Here is a 15,717-nt window from a genome sequence, read left to right on the forward strand (position 1 = left end):
TTTTGCAAGCCACAGAGAAGAGGAAGAAGGAAAGTAGTGAGACTGGAAAGTATGTGGCAAAGGTAATAGGCACTGGTCAAGAATTTAACAAGCCCATTAGGAAAACATTAAGGTTTCCTTACTTCCATGTAGACTCTGCCCTCTAATGGTGAACAGGGTCCTCTAAACCCACTTGTTGCACAAATGAAAACCCAAGCATTGTCTTCTCCCACAGATGGAGTCTGCTATTGGTTTTGGTTTACATTTCCCTAATGGCTAGTGATATTGGGCATGTTCATATATGTCTTGACCATTTAGATTTCTTCTTCTGAGAAACATCTATTCTGATCATTGCCCATTTCTTAACTGTACATTTTGCTTCTTGTTTGGAGTTTTTCCAGTTCTATATATGCATGTTCTGGCTATCAATCGTTTGTCATATTCAGAGTTTTCAATGTTTTCTGCCATTCTGCCCATTGTATCTTCACTCTGTTGATTACTTTGTTGTGAAGATGTATCTTAATTTGATATGCTCAAATTTGTATATTTTATTTTTGTTACTTGTGCTTTTGGAATCTTACCCAAAACTGTTGTCTATGCTAATGTTTTACAGTTTCTCATATGTTTACTTAGTTTTTGGTTTTATATTTAGACTTTTAATTCACCTTGAGTTGCTTTTACATAGTGTATGAGGTATTGGGGCATATTTTCAGGCTTCTACCTATGGATAATCACTTTCCTTTAAACCATTTGCTAAAGGGATTCTTCTTTCTCCTGTTTGTTTTATTTCCTTTGTTAAATAGGAGTTGCCTGTAGAAAAGTCAGTTTATTTCAGCTGCCTATTCTTTTCCATTGAACTATGTGTCTGTTTTTCCAACAGTGCTAACACTGCTTCTATTTTTTTAAGATTTATTTATTTATTTGAAAGGCCAGATGCTTCTTCCAAGTCTCTCATGTGGGTGCCAGCACCCAAGAACATGGGCCATCTTCCACTGATTTCCCAGGTGCATTAGTAGGGAGCTGGATTGGAAGTGGAGCACCTGGTCTCCTAGCAGCAATATATGGGATGCATGCACAGCAGGTCAAGGCTTTAACCCACTACACCACAGCACCAAACCCTTCCTCATTTATTTCTGCTGTGATCTTTCATTATTCACTTTTTTCTACTGCCTTGCAACTTGACTCATTCCTGTTTTTTTCTGGGTCCTGGAGGATGGTAGTAGGTTGCTTCTGGGATATCTTTTTTGTGTTAGTAGATACTTGGTAATCTAAAATCATAGTTTTTAGTTTCTATGTGTGTCTGCTAATCACGAGGACCTTCTAGATGACAGCAGAACATGCTGGCAGAAATGAGGATATATTAATTTGCTAAGAAAATACCACAGAGAATATGATTTAAATCATGGAATTTTACTTCTCAGAGTTGTGAGGTTGAAAATATCAGATCAAGGTCCTAATAGGCTCAATTTTTCCAGAAGACTTTCTCCAATGAGGAAGACACATCTATCATTTGATCTGCTTAAAAGCACTTTCTTCAGGTAGAGTCATGTTGGTGGTTAGCACTTCAGTGTTTGAGTTTTAGGGAGGCACATTTCAGTCTATAACAGCAAAAGGGGGCCCTGTGGTCTACTTCAATGACAGCCATCTCTGCGGAGGACAGAAAGTATGAAATCAGCGTTAGGATTTCTCACAGTATTACTGTCAGTGCTATCTCCATCAAATGTGCATTCATGTACACACAAACAAAACTGCCTGTACACATAAACACATTCAACAGTGGAAATGCCTGATGGTTGTGTACAGGTAACATCAATATAATAATCCATAAGATGGCCTATTAGCAGACATTAAAAAGAGAATTAGAAAGAATGACAACAAAATCTGCAGTTACCTATATTTATGTATATATGTATGATATTCAGTATTTATAGTTGCTAAAAGATGAATACTGATGTGTGGGAATAAAAGCTAAACCTTACCTTGCAATATTGCAGCCTAGTCTACATGAAAGATGTCTTCCTAAAACCTTTCACTGGGCCCACTCTGTGGCATAGTAGAGTAAGCATCCACCTGCAGCACCAGCATCCCACATGGGCACCAGTTTGAGTCCCTGCTTCTGCACTTCCAATCCAGCTCTTTGCTAATGGCCTAGGAAAGCAGTGGAATATGCCCTGAGTGCTTGGGCCCCGGCACCCATGTGAGAAACCTGGAGGAAGCTGCTGACTCCTGGCTTCTGGCACCTGGCTTCAGATCGGCCCAGCTCCAGCCATTCTGGCCATTTAGGGGTGAACCAGTGGATAGAAGATCTCTCTTTCTCTTCCTCTCTCTATCTGTAACTCTGCCTCACAATAAATAAATACATTTTTTAAAAACCTTTCACATTTTAAATTTCTTAATTTTTTTAAAGATTTATTTATTTATTTATTTATTTACAAGTTGAGTTACAAACAGAGAGGAGAGCCAGAGAGAAAGAGAGAGGTCTTCCATCTAATGTTCACTCCCTAATTGATTGCAACTGCCAGAGCTGTGCTGATCCAAAGCCAGGAGCCAGGAGCTAGTTCCAGGTCTTCCAGATGGGTACAGGGGCCCAAGGACTTGGGCCATTTTCTACTACTTTCCCAGGCCATAGCAGAGAGCAGGATCAGGAGTGGAGCATCTGAGTATTGAACCGGCCCCCATATGGGATGCTGGCACTTCAGGCCAGGGTGTTAACCTGCTCCACCACAGCAACAGTCCAACATTTTTAATTTCTGATACTCTAAAGTAGCACAGGACTGCATTACATATAGGAAAGATGCATTTAAAATTATAAATCTAGTGCATTTTAGCAGAAGTTTTAACAAATACTTCTGATTTTCTCAGCATTATGTACTAAATAAATGATATAATGAGTCACTGTCAGATTTTTAGCTCTTTGACAGCCACTTATAATATTTAACAGCATTTTGAAATTTATTGCTAGTGTGTTTTTCTCAACACATGCACTGGATTTTACGTTTGGTGAACATGGAGTTGCCTATTATAGGATTTGCATTTTAATGGGTTTTCATGGCACATGTAATCAACATCTGCAAAGCCTCTAAAACACATAAATAATAACATGAATCAGGTTTTTTTTTCTTAAAGATTTATTTATTTATTTGAAAGAGTTGCACAAATAGAGGAGAGGTAGAGAGAGAGACAGACAGACAGACAGACAGAGACAGTGAGGTCTTCCATCTGCTGGTTTACTCCCAGTTGGCCGCAATGGCTGCTCTGTGTCGATCCAAAGCCAGGAGCTTCTTCCAAGTCTCTCACATGTGTGCAAGGCCCCAAGGACTTGGGCCACCTTCTACTGCTTTCCCAGGCCATAGCAGAGAGCTGGTTCAGAAGTGGAGCAGCCACGACTTGAACTGGCACCCATATGCCTTGCCAGCACTGCAGGCAGCAACTTTATCTGCTATGCCACAGCGCCAGCCCCGCATTGCATCTTTTTAAGATGATATGGATTTAAGTACATGAAAAATTATTAGCAGAGTGGGAACTGATAGATATGGATGAAGCAGGATGGACTTGTTAGGAATGGTGATGTTAATTTTCTTATAAAATAAATAAATAAGAAATTAAATATGGTCAGACATAAATGAAGACTAAATTTTATTAGTGGTGATCCAGAAAACATTGATCTCAGGTCTTTTTCTTCTAGTGTTAAGTTTATATTTTTAAATGCATATTAAGTGAACAAATTTCATGTAATTTATATATACAGATTTAAGAGCAAACTGATAACATCCTACCCTATCTTCCCTTGGTCTCATATTTCCAACTCCCTCCTTCTTGTTTTATTTTCTTTTAATTTTTACAGCTGCATGCTTTGATTTTATTTTAGAATCACAAGCTTTAACCCTCTACAAAATAAAGAATTCAGCGAGTAGTAGCAGAAATATCAATGAGTATATGTTGTATACTCTATCAAAGAGTACAGAAAAGTGCTATGAACAATATTCAAATCTCAAAATGTCAATTTAACTCCTATGCTACTTTTTGTTGTCTATATATTAATTACCACCAGCCAGAGAAAACATATGGTATTTGTCTTTTGGGGACTGGCTTCTTTCATGAAGCATAATTGTTTCCAGTTCATCCATTTAGTTACAAAAGATAGGATTTCATTCTCAATTGTGGCTGAGTAGTATTTTACACTGTATATATAGCTCATATTCTTTTTCCAGTCACCAGTTGATGGACATCTGGGTTGATTCCATGTTAGCTATTGTGAATTGAGCTGTAATAAACAAGAGGGTACAGATAACTCATGCCTATGCATATTCTATTTCATTTCATGTGGATAAATTCCCAGGAGTCAGATGGCAGGATCATATGGTATGTTTGTTTTCAGATTTCTGAGGAACTTGTATACTACCTTCCATAATGGCTGTACTAGCTTCATTCCCACCAACAGCAGGTTAGGGTACCTTTTTCTCTACCTCTCCACCAGCCTTTATTGTTTGTTGACTTTTTCAAAAGAATTATTTATTTGAACGGTGGAGCTACAGAGAGGGAGAGGCAGAGGCAGAGGCAGAGAGACATAAGTATTTTCTCTCCTTGTTTATTCTCCATATAGCCCAACAGGTGGTGCTGGTCCAATCAGAAGCCAGAGTTAGGAGCATCTCCCTGGTCACCCAAGTGGGTGCAGGGACCCAGGCACTTGGGCCATCCTCCACTGCCCTCCCAGTCCAGAGCAGAAAGCTGGAAGAGAAGCAACCGGGACCAGAACTGGCACCCATATGGGATGCCGGCTCCACAGGTGGAGGATCAACCCAGTGTGCCACAGCACTGGCCCCCATCAGGGATATTTTTCTATAGTTCTCTTTCTCCACTGTATCTTTTTCTAGTTTAAGAATTAAGGTGCTGCAGGGTCAATAGAAGGAGTTTGAGAGGATTGTCTCTCTTTCAATTGCTTTGAATAGTTTGAGAAGAATTGGAATTAGTTCTTTAAAAGTCCTGTAGAATTCAATAGTGAGGCTGTCTGATCCTGGACTTTTCCTTGTTGGGAGGGTCTTTATTACTCATCCAATCTCTGTCTTGGTTTTTGATTTGTTTAGCTTTTCTATGTGTCTTCATGACTCAATTTTGGTATATTGTGTATGTCCAGGAATCTGTTGATTTTTCCTCTAGGTTTTCCAATTTGTTAGCCGTCACAACAGATGCCCACATCCTATATTGCAGTGCTAATCTGAGTTTTGGGTACTCCACTTCCAAATCAGTTTCATGTTAATATCCCTGGGAAGCAATGGATGATAGCTCAAATTCTTTCATTCCTGTCATCTAATTTGGAGAACTGTAACCTAAATGGGGACTTGAGAACCTGGTCTTGCACAGTTGTAGCCATATAGAAAGTGAACCAGCAGATGGGAGATCTCTCTGCTTCTCTTTCCTTCTTGCTTTGTCTCTGTGTCTCTCTGCCTTTTTTATCATATTAAAATATTTAATTACTTATTTGAAAGAGTTACAGAGAGAGGGAGAGGCAGAAATCTTCTACCACCTAATTCATTTTTGAGATGACTTCAATAGCCAGAGTGTGGCCAGGTTGAAGCCAGGAGCTTTCCTCCGATGTGCGTGGCAGCATCCCAGGCACTTGGACCATCTTTCACTGCTTTTTCAGTCCATTGGTAAGGAGCTGGATCAGAAATGGAATAGTTGGTACTTGAACTGGTGCACATACAGGATGCCAATGAAATAGATAGCAGCTTTGTCCACTTCACCACAACCACCAGCTCCTCTTTCTGCCTTTCCAATAAATAAATCTTTTGAAAAAGAACTTAAGATAGTAAAAGTCATCATGACTGAGCAATGGCAAATTTATTGAAGTGATCTACTTTCTAAAAGATCTATTTAAGAACTTGAAAGGCAGCACTAGAAAGAGAGAGTGGGAGAGATTGATCTTCCTCCTGGTTTGTTCACTCCTCAAATGGCTGCAATGACTGTGGCTAGGCCAGACTGATATCAGGAGCCAGGGGCTTCTTCCAGGTCTCTCACATGGGTGCAGGAGCCCCAATATTTGAATCATCCTGTGCCGCTTTTCCAGACACGTTAGCAGGGAACTGGATCAGTTTGGAGCATTAATGTCTATGATACTCTCCTTGCAGTTAAAGGATTTAGAATCCATTTCATTTATGGGTGGGCCAAATACAACAGCTTCCAATTGTCCAAGGTTTGGATTAGATGGGTTCTGAGAAATTTTATTAAAATAGTTATTAATCATAACTCTCAGTTTAAGCTTTTCTTACCAAATTTTCATGTTTGATGATGTTTATATCTATGGGAAAATTGGGTCCTGGATTACAACCAATGAAAGCATCCAGACTAACAGTAATAAGGTCAACAGTCAGCAGAATGATGTCCAGCTGAACTGAAATAGCTTTTCTTATTTGGTAGAGGGGTTACCTCCTGCATTATACTGACATACAGACATAGACAGTAGATATTGGAGCCTGTCCCTTCTGCCAAATGGAGAATGCCACATTTTGGTCCATCATATATATATATATATATGTATGTATATTATAATATATTATATTATATAGTTCTTTATATAATATATTATATTACATTATATATTATAATATAATATATATTATAATATATCATATTATATTATGTGTTTCAATTCTGTTCCATTGGTCTATCCATCTGTTTCTGTAATGTTTTTTTGGATTCAGTCCTGTTAATTTCTTCTCTGATTTTAATTATTTCTCTTCTTCTACTAGATTTGGGTCTGATTTGCTGCAGTTTTTCTAGGTCCTTGAGATGCGCTGAAAGCTCATTTATTTGGTGCCTTTCCAAATTCTTGATATAGGTCCCTATTGCTATAAACTTGCCTCTCAATACTGCTTTTACCGTATCACATAAGTTTTTATATGTTGTGTTGTTATCCTCACTTACTTCCAGAAAGTTTTTGATTTCTCTTTTGATTTCTTGAATGACCCAGCATTCATTCAGGAGCATATTGCTCAGTCTCCATTTGTTTGCATACTTTCTGGGGTTTCCTGAGTTGCTAATTTCCAGCTTCATTCCACTGTGGTCTGAGAAGCTGCATGGTATGATTCTAATTCTTTTAAATTTGCTGAGACTTGCTTTATGACCTAGTATGTGATCAATCCTAGAGAAGGTTCCATGCATTGCTGAGAAGAATGTAAAATCTTTAGATATAGGATTGAAAGTTCTGTAGATATCTGTTAGATCCATTTGGGCAATAGTGTCGATTAAATCTGCTGTTTCCTTGTTGATCTTCTGTCCGGATCATCTATCTATTTCTGAGAGTGGAGTATTGAAGTCCCCCAGTACAATTGTATTGGAATCTAAATCTCCATTTAAGTCCCTTAACATATCTTTTAAATAGACCGGTGCCTTGTAATTAGGTGCATATACATTTATAATAGTTATATCTTCCTGTTGAATTGAACCCTTAATCATTATATAGTGCCCTTCTTTGTCTCTCTTAACAGTTTTTGTATTAAAGTTTATTTTGTCTGATATTAATATGGGTACACCTGCTTTTTTGGTTTCTGTTGGCATGGAATATCTTTTTCCAACCTTTCACTTTCAGTCTGCATGCCTCTTTGTTAGAGAGAGATGTGTTTCCTGTAGGCAACAAATAGTTGGGTGTTTTTCCTTAAGCCAACCAGCCAATTGGTGTCATTTAACTGAAGAGTTAAGTCCATTAACGTTTAATGTGACTATTGATATGCAGTGACTTTGCCCTGCCATTTTCCCAGAGATATTTTCTAGTATATGCTTTGAGCTTCCCATGCTCTTTTACTGGTAGGTGTTCTTCCTTTACCTTCTTTCATATTGATGGCTGTGTTTCTGTGTTTCTGAGTGTAGTATCTTTTGCAGGGCCGGACGACTGGCGGCAAAGTCTTTCAATTTCTGTTTGCTATGAAAGGTCTTTATTTCACCTTCATTCACAAATGAGAGCTTAGCAGGATATAATATTCTGGGCTGGCAGTTTTTCTCTCTTAGCACCTGTGCTATGTCTCGCCATTCCCTCCTAGCTTGTAGGGTTTCTGATGAGAAGTCTGCTGTGAGTCTGATTGGAGATCCTCTGAAAGTAATCTGATGTTTCTCTCTTGCACATTTTAGGATCTTTTCTTTATGTTTCACTGTGGTGAGTTTAATTACAACATGTCGTGGTGAGGATCTCTTTTGGTCATGTTTATTGGGGGTTCTATGAGCTTCCTGTACTAGGATGTCTCTGTCCTTCTTCAAACCTGGAAAGTTCTCTGCTAGTATCTCACTAAAAAGGCCTTCTAATCCTTTCACTCTCTCCATGCCTTCAGGAACTCCTAGAACTCCAATGTTGGTGTTTTTAATAGTATCCTGTAGATTCCCAACAATATTTTTTAGATTTCTCATTTCCTCTTCTTTTCTTTGGTTTGACTGTATCGTTTCCTGTTCTCTGTCGTCTAAGTCCGATATTCTCTCTTCTGCTTCACCCATTCTGTTTTTAAGGCTCTCTAATGTGTTTGTCATTTGATCTATTGAGCTCTTCATTTCATTTTGATTTCTCTTCACTATCACACTTTCCTGTTCTACTAGTTTCTGTGTTTCATTTTGATTCTTCCTTAAAATTTCATTTTCACGAGAGAGATTTTCAACCCTGTCCAATAAGGATTTCTGTAGTTCAAGGATTTGCTTTTGAAAACTTCTAAATGTTCTTATCATAAATTTTTTGAAATCCATATCTTGCATTTCTTCTATCTCATCATCTTCATAATCTTGGCTTGGGGTGTTTTGTTTATTTGGAGGCATCATAGTGTCATTGTTGATCTTGTTCCCTCGATTTCTGTGTTTATTGCTTGGCATGGTTAATTCTTTTTCCCTCACTGTGAGGTGTTTTTTTTTTTTATACTATGTCCGTGTTAAGTGGACTGCCTGCTGTTGGAGGAGCCTTGGAGGCTTGAGATGGGTGTGGCCTGAGAGCTCTGCTTGGTTCTTCAGGGTTACAGGTGTGCAAAGGTGACACCCTCAGGTTATGCATGGTAAATCTCTCTTTATTTATTTATTTATTTATTCATTTCTTTATTTTATTTTATTTTATTTTTTATTCAGGACGTAAGTAATACTGCAAGGCTGAGCAGAATGGATGGTATTTAGCTTCCGATCTCTGGCTTCTACCCAAAGAGTCTGTGCAGGCTCCATTTCTCCTGCAGCTCCCACTGGGTTGCCTATGCTACTGAATTGTAGCCTTAACTCTCCTCTTTTATTATGTATATCCCAGCTCTTTGTCTCTTGCTTGCCTTTGCAAGGTTGGGGGAGAGAGGAACTTGTCTGTACCAGTACACCCCCACCTTTTTTTTTCCTTCTCTCCTGTAGTCAGTCTGTTGAACTTTCCCGCTTCAAAGCCTGCTTCCCTCTAAAATTCTGTCCGCCGTTTCCCCGCCAATGTCTCCGGTTACTGAGCTCACCTCCGCTTCCAGCACTGATGTGTGGACTCGGAGCCCTGAGCGTCCCTCCTCTCCCCGCTGGTGTCTGTGTCACATTGACCCCCCTTCCCACACTGGCGCTCAGATTCTGCGGCTCCCACACTTTGGCTTCCGTGCGGTGGGTGACCCTGCTGTCCCAGTAGGTCCTCTGAGTCACAGCCACTAGCTCCGGAAGAGTTTCCTCTGCAATTTTTTTCCTGATCCTTTTTCTGAGGCTACTGTAACTCTGCTTTTATTAAACTAAATTTTCCCGGACTATCGGTGCACGCCCTCACTATTCCACCATCTTGGATATTATCTGTTTATAATTATTATATATCAAAAGGAAACCTGTTAAAGTGAAATGAACACTATGAGAAATGGTGACTTGATCAGCCCTTGCCCTGACTGTTGCTGAACAACTTAACACGTTATCCCTCTCAGTATTTTTGTTGTTTATTTGTTCTACTTAATATTTTTGGTTGAATACTGTAATCAATACACAGTTATTCTCAAGTGTTGAAACTTAACTGAAAAGTGATCTCTGTTAAATATAAGAGTGGGAGTAAGAGAGGGAAGAGATGTGCAATTCGGGACATGCTCAAGCTGACTTACCTCAAACGATAGAATATATATGAATATATTTATATACATGCAAATATAAATAAATGTACACATATATATATAAAGAATTTATTTATTTATTTGACAGGTGTACTTACAGACAGTGAGAGGAAGAGACAGAGAGAAATGTCTTCCATATGCTCATTTACTCCCCTAATGACTGCAATGTCTGGAGCTGGGCCAATCTGAGCTAGGAGCTTCCAGGTCTCCCACATTTTGGCAGGGAGCAAAGCACTTGGAACAGCTTCTACGGCTTTCCCAGGCTATTGCAGAGAGCTGGATGGGAAAAGGAGAAATGGGGACTAGAACTGGTACACATATGGGGTACCAGCACTGCAGGTAAAGGATTACACCACTGCACCACAGTGCTGGCCCCAATCTATCCTTTATTAAGGAGATCTCAGTAATCATGTTCAGGTATTGCTGTCCTATATTCATGGCCAAAGTCCTAGCAGACAACATGATTTGGAGAATCAAAAGCACAAGGTGTGTAGGAGACTTCATTTCTCATACAGCACAGTTAATAACAAGGTTCCAAGAGGGGAAATTACTTGCATCTTTGAGAACAAATGGACATCACAGGTGATCTAAAGAATTCAGAAGGTTTGTGATACCCTAGAGTGAAAAAGTCACTGGGAGCACAAGGACAGTGCCTAGAGTTTATTTTGATGGATTTTAGCCCCTTTCATTGGAGGGAGGCCCACCTGTGGCTCAGGCACACTGAGTTCTAGTCCTGGTGGGAGCACCAGATTCTGTCCCAGTTGCTTCTCTTCTAGTCCAGCTCTCTGCTATGGCCCAGGAGTGCAGTGGAGGATGGCCCAAGTGCTTGGGCCCTGCACCTGCATGGGAGACCAGGAGGAAGCACCTGGCTCCTGGCTTTGGATCAGTACAGTGTGCTGGCCGCAGCACACTGGCCGCAGCAGCCACTGGGGGGTAAACCAACAGAAAAAGGAAGACCTTTCTCTCTGTCTCTCTCTCTCACTGTCCACTCTGCCTGTCAAAATAAAAGATAAGTTTTATAAAAAGACTTATTGGAGCCACTCTAGTGATTATACCCATGAAACTTTGTTAATAAATGCAAAGAGAACCTGGGAAAATTGATGTTTATCTTATGCTGTAGAGACTTAGATTGAACATCTTTTTTATCTTTTTTAATTATATAATTTAAAAACAAATTTTAGATTTTTTTTGACTTTACTAAGCCACAGCTATGGCCCCATTAATATGTCTTAACAATGTTTTTTCCTCTCAGACTTATCTCTATTGTTTCAGTTAACTGCATGCCTTTTCTTTACATTCATATTCTCTCAGCTGTCAAAGCTTATTCATCTTAATTCTGTTGTTCCTATTTCCCTCCCTTTTATTCTGTCCCTAGGCTAATTGAGGTCATGATTCTCCATTCCTTCTGTGTGGTGTCACAGTAGCCTTGAAGTGTTGTTTTTCTCTTCTGATTTCTAAAGAAAGAAATTATGTATTCCCCCAGTTTAGATATTTTAATAATTCATTCTAAAACAAAGGTTAAATGTTCTTAATTTGACAAGAATTTTCAGGGCCAGCAGTGTGGTGTAGTGGGTAGAACCACCACTTGCAGTGCTGGTATCTCATATAGATCCAGATCTCTGCTATAGCCTGGGAAAGTAGTAGAAGGTGGCCCAATTCCTGGGCCCCTGCACCCATGTGAGAGACCTGGAAGAAGCTCCTTGCTCCTGGCTTTGGATCAGTGCAACTCTGGCCATTGCAGCCAACTGGGGAGTGAACCAGTCGATGGAAGACCCCTCTCTCTTCTCTGCCTCTCTCTGTGTAACTCTGACTTTCAAATAAATAAATAAATCTTTAAAAAAAGAATTTTTTCTAATTTTAGATTTGTTCTACTTCATTGCCACTTCAGGATGTGTGTAAGGAGTGCATATCCAGTTATTCTATTTTGGATTTTTGGGATTTTGTATTAGCTCTGCTGTCTATTCATTTTTCTCGAGCATTGGTTATATCTTCTCCTTAGTTGTATTAAGAGAGAGAGCAATAGCCCTCATGTCTTTTTAGGTAAGTAAGACATATTAAAAACAGAGCATTCAGTATACATTCATAGTATTTTGACTTGTTCAATTGGTTTTCCTGACCTCCCTTGGATATTCTTGGTCTCTGCTGTACAACTTTCTATACTCATTAATTCTTTGATATTCCCAAATCCAGAAAATGAATGATTCAACAGCTGTGTTCCTGTATTTGCTGGGACTCAGGGTAAGAAGCAAAGTGGAGGTGTTCAGGAATCTAAAGTTACATGCTACATAGCAAAGCAAATCATTTCCTATACAAAGTGACTGGGAAATCCAGAATCTTTTGCACACTATATTGGATCCTGAACTATTACTGAACTATTCAGTAAGATTTTAATGTATTTATTTTCTGTGTGTGTGTGTTTGTATTTCTAAATAAACTCTGCTGGGCTACTTAACATTAACGTGTATTGCAGAATTCTTTCATCCGTTTTTACTTTTGAAAAGTTTCTCTTTCAGTTTTATGGGAGAGGGTAGAAGTTTTCTGCTATGTAACTGAAAATTCATTCATTCATTAAAGTTAAAAATATTTGTTGGAAATTTGTGGAATACTACTAATTCTCATGTGATTTGCATGAAACTAAATACATTCTCTATTTTGTTTTGCTTAACATTTCTGCATGTGTGGACTTCTTTTTTCCTTATTGCCCCAAATCCCTTTGTGTATTGGGATGGCAAATGGGTTTTACACTGGACAAAACATGTTATTTTGGCAAAGAAGTACTTAGCCTTCCTGCTTCAAGTATTCAAATATTACATTAGAATATATTAGTATATTTGTATACTGTACAAATGTCCTTCATATAATTTTGTAATATTCTGGGATGGGAGAGGGAGCAGGAAATAGGAGGGTTATGGGTGGGAGGGAAGTTATGGGGGAGGGGAAGCCACTGTAATCCAAAAGCTGTACTTTGGAAATTTATATTTCTTAAATGAAAGTTAAACAATTTTGTAATCTTCACCTTCCTTTTTATTTAGTCCTTTTTAAAAAAAAGATTTATTTATTTTACTTGAAAGTCAGAGTTACACACACAGAGAAGGAGAGAGAGAGAGAGCAGTCTTCCAACCACTGGTTCACTCCTGATTTGGCCACAATGGCTGGAGCTGTGCTGATCCAAAGCCAGGAGCCAGTAGCTTCTTTTGGGTCTCCTATGCAGGTGCGGGAGCCCAAGGGTCTGGGTCATCCTCTACTGCTGGATAGTAAGTCTTACTTGCCTAAAAAGCTGGATAGTAATTTGAGTAGCCAGGACTTGAACTGGCACCCATGTGGGATGTCGGCACTGCAAGCCACAACTTTACTTGCTATGCCACAGCATCAGCCCCTTTATTCTTATGACTATTGCTATGCTATTGGAATTTATAATTGATAATGCTGAACAATTGAAACTGTCTTATTTACAATTGTAGTACTGGATATGGCAGTTTTACTTGAAGTAAAGTATGTAGCCTGCTTATTGTATGATTTTTGGTAAAGCATGCATTTATATGTAAAGCAGATCTGTTAATCATTTAAAAGTGAATTATCATGATTACCCAGATATAAAGAATGCAATATGTGCTAATGAGTTAGCAGTCACAGACATTTAGAATTAGAGGGATTTTAGAACCTTTTCAATACTGCAGTTTTTATGAAAAACTAATAATTTTTTTATTTGACAGGTAGAGTTATAGACAGTGAGAAAGACAGAAAGGTCTTCCTTCCGTTGGTTCACTCCCCAAATGGCCACCACAGTTGGAGCTGTGCCTATCCAAAGCCAGGAGTCAGGTGCTTTCTCCTGGTCTCCCATGCGGGTGCAGGGCCCAAGCACTTGGGCCACCCTCCACTGCCTTCCCAGGCCATAGCAGAGAGCTGGACTGAAAGAGGAGCAACCAGGTCTAGAACCCTTTGCCCAGATGGGATACCAGCACCACAGGTGGAGAATTAACCAAGTGAGCCACGGCGCTGGCCCCCGATAAATTTACTCTTAACAAAATATCAAAATATCTTATTCAGTATAAAGTTAGTAGTGAAAAAGAGACTACCTTGTTGAACACAGAAATTTGAGATTATATTTCTTGGTATTAATTTGCATCTTAAGGCTTATTGCCTAGTTTACTTCAATATTTCAATCTAATATTACTAATAATATCTTGTACTTAGTGGTTCACTGTGTGCAAGACAATATTCTTTTGATTTTTTTAAAAAGATTTATTTATTTATTTGGAAGTCAGAGTTACACAGATAGTGAACAAGAGGAAGAGAGAGAGAGAGAGGTCCTCCATCTGCTGGTTCACTCCCCAGATGGCCTAAAAGGTCAGAGATATGCCAATCTGAAGCCAGGAGCCAGGACCTCTTCAGGGTCTCCCATGCAGATTCAGGGGCCCAAGGACTTGGGCCAACTTCCTACTGCTCTCCCAGGCTCTAGCAGAGAGCTGGATGGAAAGTGGAGCAGCCGGGACTTGAACCGGCCTCCATATGGGATGCCCACACTGCATGCAGTGGCTTTACTGGCTACACCACGCTGCTGGCCTCAAGACAATGCTCTAAAATGATGCATTAATTATTCCCAAATATTGAAAAGTGGCATGGTACACATTTGAATGTGTTGTTTTGTACTAGTTGTAGAAACAGTTTAAAATATATTTATATTTAAAAATGTAAGCTTTGATCTAAAGTTTTACTTTCCCTTAAGGTGCCTGTTTGGAAACTGAGAGATCGTTGAAGTCTATCTTGAGTACAACTGATATTATCCAAGCCTCCTTTATCACATGAGGATGCTAAATGCCAAGGCCCAGAGAAGTAAAGTGAATTGTTCAAGGTCACATAGGTAAGTTGTAGCAGGGATAATTCTGTATTAGAATTAGGTATCCTGATACATAGGCCACAGTTCTGTCAATTTAGTACTCCTTCTGGAGTTAAAGATTCTAAGTTGTGGAAAATTAAGTTTGGAAATTTAGTGGTTGCTATGTTGTTATGGTGAGAAATTTCTGTGTATAGCTATGAGTTGCTTAAATTTTATTCAATATATTTTTCTATTATGTTTGCTATTTATTTGAAATGTATAACAAATAGCTTCATCTATTTGCCAAAAGAAGTTTTTTAAGATTTATTTATATTATTTGAAAGTCAGAATTACACAGAGAGAGAAGGAGAGGCAGAGAGAGTGGTCTTCCATTCACTGGTGCACTCCACAGTTGGCCTCCATGGCTGGAGCTGTGCCAACTAGAAGGCAGGAGCCAGGAGCCTCTTCCTGGTCTCCTATGCAGGTTCAGGGGCCCAAGGACTTGGACCATTTTATAGTGCTTTCCCAGGCCACAGCAGAGAGCTGGATAGGGAGTGGAGCAGCCAGGTCTTGAACTGATGCCCCTATGGAATACCAGCACTGCAGGTGGCAGCCTCACCCACTATGCCACAGTGCCAGCCCTTGCCAAAAGAATTTATAGAAGCTATTACGTATATACACTTAACAATTATTTAGTTACTTGACACGAACTATCCCTGCATATTTGAAAATTTTGAATGGTATCACTTGGGTTTTAAGAATGTTATATTTTAGGTCTCTTAATATTTTTAGTGATGATGTTTTAAAGGCCCTTTCTGTTTTATGAAAAATGATAAGGATTTTGTTTTACAA

At 39.2% G+C, this 15,717-nt stretch overlaps 1 long non-coding RNA gene across 1 annotated transcript in view; it reads right to left on the reverse strand.

Moving 5' to 3' along the window:
- Positions 1–1,368: 1,368 nt before the first annotated feature.
- The window catches only part of LOC138845070 (uncharacterized), a 38,753-nt gene continuing 24,404 nt past the window's right edge, over positions 1,369–15,717 (reverse strand). Inside the window, exon 2 of the long non-coding RNA XR_011381797.1 lies at positions 1,369–1,626. This is a non-coding gene — a long non-coding RNA (uncharacterized lncRNA). The remainder of the gene's footprint in view (positions 1,627–15,717) is intronic.

The sequence above is a fragment of the Oryctolagus cuniculus genome, chromosome 13 (genome assembly GCF_964237555.1).
Source record: "Oryctolagus cuniculus chromosome 13, mOryCun1.1, whole genome shotgun sequence".
Taxonomy (NCBI): Eukaryota; Metazoa; Chordata; class Mammalia; order Lagomorpha; family Leporidae; genus Oryctolagus; species Oryctolagus cuniculus.